Source organism: Rutidosis leptorrhynchoides, chromosome 2 (genome assembly GCF_046630445.1).
Source record: "Rutidosis leptorrhynchoides isolate AG116_Rl617_1_P2 chromosome 2, CSIRO_AGI_Rlap_v1, whole genome shotgun sequence".
In the NCBI taxonomy this organism is placed as follows: Eukaryota; Viridiplantae; Streptophyta; class Magnoliopsida; order Asterales; family Asteraceae; genus Rutidosis; species Rutidosis leptorrhynchoides.
This window is the reverse complement of record NC_092334.1, coordinates 335,499,095-335,506,005: the sequence shown is the minus strand read 5'-3', so window position 1 is coordinate 335,506,005 and position 6,911 is coordinate 335,499,095.

Genomic DNA, 6,911 nt, shown 5'->3' with positions numbered 1-6,911 from the left:
GAAACATAATGAACATATATATGTATACCTTTCCGAAGTCACCCTCTGTCAAGTTTTCGACCAATGATGGACCGGCAGCTAGGAATCCCCTGCCGATAGGACTATAAGGAACAATCCCGATTCCAAGTTCTCTGCAAACACATCACCACAATCATTAAGCATATGAAAATATAAACATTTAACTGAAAAAAAAAACTGATTTGGACTAAGGTTACAAAATGATCATACAAAATGATCATACCAACACCCCTATTCTTCAGATTTAGCACCTACAAATTAAAACCAAAAGAACATTCTTTAAAATCCATAGACCTTTTGAACCACATTAAAAATAATGGTTTCCTCTAATCGATTCTTCCACCCTCAATTTCTGGACACTCGTTACCATAAACTGTTATCTGAATTGGAACAACATTGTGAAGCATTCATCTTTTAAATGTAGAAACCCGTCACATGCCTAAAACATACAACACTCATGTTATAATAAGCTGCAAATAGATATAGATATATATATATATATATATATATATATATATATATATATATATATACATATATATATATATATATATATATATATACAATAAAATATGAAAGATGAATCCATATATACATGTAGTCTTTCACTACTAAATACAATTAATATCTTTGTAAGCCACAAGAATATTAATAAATATTAATGAAAGTTAAATGAGAAAGGAAACTACCTATGAGCTTAACAATGAAATTATTTGTGGTGGTCAATGATGCAGGGGTGCATTTTAGAAATGTTAATTGTATTTTCATCAGCCAGAAGTTGTCCCTTATGTTTCTTTAATCTATTATCCATTGAAAATACCTGTTGAAGATTAACAGTAACTTAGATTTAAACAGTTAGAAATTATCAACACAAATGCAACCCTAAAGACTAATTTTTCTTTCTCGTTAATTCCCTGTAACTATGCTTATCATTTAGAGCATTCACTCTCACCTACTGCTTTGTTTCGTCTTTGTGGTCATCAAACTTTGCCACTGCTCAACAATTAATGTCCCTACATAAAAAAGAATTTCATTAACATATTTCAGTACATTAATCAATAGCTAACACTTTATAATCTTACACCCAGATTATAACTAAAAAACGCAAATTCGGAAAAAATAATATATACCTTTATAATCTTTTTCTCTTGGGCATTCCATCAAACAATATGTAAGCGGTACAAAAAAAAAAAAAAAAAAAAAACACCAACAACTTTAGTTGGATATCGGATAAAGAAAAAAAACCCTATAATTACCATTACCAAATCTAAAGAATACCTGGGATCAACAGCACAAAATATAGAATCCAAGAAAAGATTAAAATGTAAAGTTTTACTCACAAGCTTTCGGATTTAAATCCTAAAATATCTGAAGCAAGTAATTGTTAAAAAAAGGAAGAAACGATATACAAATATATAAAAACTAAACATCTAAATGAAATTAAAAACGATACCCATTTGCAATAACTATATCTTTCTACAGGGCGTTCAAGTTACCAAACTTATAATTTGTATACATTATTTTACGATCACCTCATAGATCTTGCTTTTCATAAGAATTTATTTATATTATTTCACAACCACTAAACCATCATCAAAATTAATACCATAAGAACATCATAAAAAATCATAACATAAATACATAACCCAACTCATACCTCATTGAATCTTCGAAATGCAAAATCCAATTCAGCAAAGATTTATCATCCTGTCAAAAAACAAAAAAGAGAAAAAGCAAAATAACAGTTCCTTTTAGCTAATTTTAAATCAAATGCACATGGTTATTATCAAAAAATCAAGAAAATCATAACAAATACTACTATATATAAATTCTTTAAGAATGAAAAAGTGGATATTGAAATAACCAAATCGATTGCACTCAACGAATATTCATCATCCAATCAACTGCAGTTCCCTTTTAGGCTTGTAAAGCATTTTCTACCTGATGTAACTTAACCCTGAAATAACCATATCAAAAGAAAAGAAAAATGGATTTAAATCAAGAATATATAATCCAAATTAAGTTTAAAACGTAAAGTGTTAATTAGAATTTCACAGTTATAAACCTAAAATTTGCCAAATCTACTTCGGAGTAATTGATAGAAGTGAATAAGCAATATATATAAACTGAAAATCCAAGCTGAAAATATATCTGTTGATTCTTAAGATATGTGATTCGAAGCAAGATGGACAATTCAATATTGAAGAAATCACTCAGGCATATATTAAAGATAGTAGAAGCAAACACTTTTTCTTTATGTTCATCTTCTCTAATTTCAGTGTCATCGCCTTCCCCAATTTCAATGTCATCGGAGAAGTGGCCTGATGTTAAAGATAGTATATAGAGAAAGTAGAAGGTAGAAAAAAATAAAAAGTAGGGTTTGTGTGAAGCTTGTTTGCAACGAAAGCTTACGATTTCAAAGTAATGAGGGGATGGTTTCAAAAATATGGACGGGCTTTTATGAGGCTTGCATTGAAAGCTTTGGAGCAATTTTTTAAGGCTTGCAGTGAAAGAGCTTTATGATTTAATTTAATTGTTTTTAATCATAGCAAAATTTAAATTAGATTTGAATTATTTTTTTTAATTAACAATTTATGACATAAGCAAATAATCTCAGAATGCACGAGATATGGACATGTCAGCAAAAATGACATCATCATGTTACTCTTTTAATAGATAGTATAGATAATCGTGGCTAGATATTCGGGAAATGAGGGTGAAAATGATGTTTCAGACTGGTTCACCGGTAAGTGCTTCGGGTTCTTCGTCAAGAGGGCAATTTGGTTGGTGGAAAGGATCGCCTTCTTCGCGTCTCCATTGATTAGGTTGACTACGAACCCATCTCCAATTCATCCAGAATAAATGATGGCTAATTGGTTGATTCATTCCGGTTACACTGCTTTCGGAGCTCAAGTGAAAATCCATATCGGAATAGCTGTCGGAATAACTATCGGAATAGCTATCGAAATCTGAGGGACTCGAACTGGTTGAGGGATTCATTTCGTATGATCAGATGAAGTATTTTCGATAAGAAATAGATTATAGGATGTAGATTAGTACCCTGCAATACATAATTTACATATGAATATATAATACTAAAATCCCATAAGTTACGGAGGAATCTACCGAAGCTGTCAGGCAAAGGTAACAATAACAGATATACTAAGATATGAATTTATCTATACACTGTCTATGCAATAGAGGCAGTAAGACGTGTCTAGACTAAGAATGATAAGCAGGTAATTTTCGACACGAAATGATAAGCAAAACTTTTGACATGCAGACACGGTCGAAGTCCAGACTCACTAATGCATCTAATTAACTATCAGTTAGACACACTAATGTAAGACCTGGTTCACTAAGACCACCGCTCTGATACCAACTTTCATGACCCGTCCTAATCCATCTGGATGAATACATTACATTGTAGTGACCCGAACTTTTCCATGTTTATATATATTAAATGAAATTGATATTTACATGATTAAGTGTTTCCAACATGTTAAGCAATCAAACTTATTAAGACTTGATTAATTGGAATAGGTTTCATATAGACAAATGACCACCCAAGTTGACCGGTGATTCACGAACGTTAAAACTTGTAAAAACTATACGATGACATATATATGGTTATATATATAGTTAACATGATTTTATTATAAGTATGTATCTCATTAGGTATTTTAACAATGAGTTATATACATAAAAATGAGACTATTAAATTAAGAAACTCGAAAACGATATATATAACGATTATCGTTATAACGTCTTACTAGGTACATATGAATCATATTAAGATATTGATACACTTGGTTAATTATGTTAAATGATAAGTAAATATATCATTAAGTGTATTAACAATGAACTACATATGTAAAAATAAGACTACTAACTTAATGATTTTGAAACGAGACATATATGTAACGATTTTCGTTGTAACGACATTTAATGTATATAGATCATATTAAGAGATATTCGTACATCATAATATCATGATAATATAATAATTTAAAATCTCATTTGAGATTATAAACATTGGGTTAACAACATTTAACAAGATCGTTAACCTAAAGGTTTCAAAACAACATTTACATGTAACGACTAACGATGACTTAACGACTCAGTTAAAATGTATATACATGTAGTGTTTTAATAAGTATTCATACACTTTTGAAAGTCTTCAAGACACTATACTTCTACTTAACAAAAATGCTTACAATTACATCCTCGTTCAGTTTCATCAACAAATCTACTCGTACGCACCCGTATTCATACTCGTACAATACACAGCTTTTAGATGTATGTACTATTGGTATATACACTCCAATGATCAGCTCTTACCAGCCCATGTGAGTCACCTAACACATGTAGGAACCATCATTTGGCAACTAGCATGAAATATCTCATAAAATTACAAAAATATGAGTAATCATTCATGACTTATTTACATGAAAACAAAATTACATATCCTTTATATCTAATCCATACACCAACGACCAAAAACACCTACAAACACTTTCATTCTTCAATTTTCTTCATCTAATTGATCTCTCTCAAGTTCTATCTTCAAGTTCTAAGTGTTCTTCATAAATTCCAAAAGTTCTAGTTTCATAAAATCAAGAATACTTCCAAGATTGCAAGTTTACTTCCAAGTTTTCTAAATCCATTCCAAGTAATCATCCAAGATCAAGAAACCTTTGTTACTTACAGTAGGTTATATTTCTAATACAAGGTAATAATCATATTCAAACTTTAATTCAATTTCTATAACTATAACAATGTTATTTCGAGTGGAAATCTTACTTGAAATTGTTTTCGTGTCATGATTCTGCTTCAAGAACTTTCAAGCCATCCAAGGATCCTTTGAAGCTAGATCCATTTTTCTCATTTCCAGTAGGTTTATCCAAGGAAATTGAGGTAGTAATGATGTTCATAACATCATTCAATTCATACATAAAAAGCTGTCTTATTCAACGTTATAAACTTGTAATCACTAGAACATAGTTTAGTTAATTCTAAACTTGTTCGCAAATAAAGTTAATCCTTCTAAATAGAATTTTAAAATCAACTAAACACATGTCCTATATCTATATGATATGCTAACTTAATGATTTAAAACCCGGAAACACGATAAACACCATAAAACTGGATATACGCCGTCGTAGTAAAATCGGGGGCTGTTTTTGGTTGGGATAATTAAAAGCTAAGAAGAACTTTGATTTAAAAGCTATACTTATGGAAAAATGATTTTTCTTATGAACATGAAACTATATCCAAAAATCATGGTTAAACTCAAAGTGAAAGTATGTTTTTCAAAATGGTCATCAAGATGTCGTTCTTTCTACGGAAATGACTACCTCTTTCAAAAATGACTTGTAACTTGTATTTCCGACTATAAACTTATACTTTTTCTATTTAGATTCATAAAGTTAAGTTCAATACGAAACTGTGGCCACTGGAATCACTCAAAACGGATTAGAAACGAAGAAATGGCGAGTAAAACAAGATTGATAAAAACTACTCATTTTACCTACGTGAAAGTTAGTAATAAATCTATTCCAACCATAACCTAATCAACTTATATTGTATATTATGTAATCTTGAGATACCATAGACACGTATACAATGTTTTGACCTATCATGTCGACCCATCTATATATATATTGCGGAACAACCATAGACACTCTATATGTGAATGTTGGAGTTAGCTATACAGGGTTGAGGTTGATTCCAAAATATATATATAGTTTGAGTTGTGATCAATACTGAGATACGTATACACTGGGTCGTGGATTGATTCAAGATAATATTTATCGATTTATTTCTGTACATCTAACTGTGGACAACTAGTTGTAGGTTACTAACGAGGACAGCTGACTTAATAAACTTAAAACATCAAAATGTATTAAAAGTATTGTAAATATATTTTGAACATACTTTGATATATATGTATATATTGTTATTGGTTCGTGAATCAACCAGTGGCCAAGTCTTACTTTCCGACAAAGTAAAAATCTGTGAAAGTGAGTTATAGTCTCACTTTTAAAATCTAATATTTTTGGGATGAGAATACATGCAGGTTTTGTAAATAATTTACAAAATAGACACAAGTACGTGAAACTACATTCTATGGTTGAATTATCGAAATCGAATATGCCCCTTTTTATTAAGTCTGGTAATCTAAGAATTAGGGAACAGACACCCTAATTGACGCGAATCCTAAAGATAGATCTATTGGGCCTAACAAACCCCATCCAAAGCACCGGATGCTTTAGTACTTCAAAATTTATATCATATCCGAAGGGTGTCCCGGAATGATGGGGATATTCTTATATATGCATCTTGTTAATGTCGGTTACCAGGTGTTCACTATATGAATGATTTTTATCTCTATGTATGGGATGTATATTGAAATATGAAATCTTGTGGTCTATTGTTACGATTTGATATATATAGGTTAAACCTATAACTCACCAACAATTTTTGTTGACGTTTTAAGCATGTTTATTCTCAGGTGATTATTAAGAGCTTCCGCTGTCGCATACTTAAATAAGGACAAGATTTGGAGTCCATGCTTGTATGATATTGTGTAAAAACTGCATTCAAGAAACTTATTTCGTTGTATCATATTTGTATTGTAAACCATTATGTAATAGTCGTGTGTAAACAGGATATTTTAGATTATCATTATTTGATAATCTACGTAAAGCTTTTTAAACCTTTATTGATGAAATAAAGGTTATGGTTTGTTTTAAAATGAATGAAGTCTTTGAAAAACGTCTCATATAGAGGTCAAAACCTCGCAACGAAATCAATTAATATGGAACTTTTTTAATCAATAGGAACGGGACATTTCAGTTGGTATCTAAGCGTTGGTCTTAGAGAACCAGAAT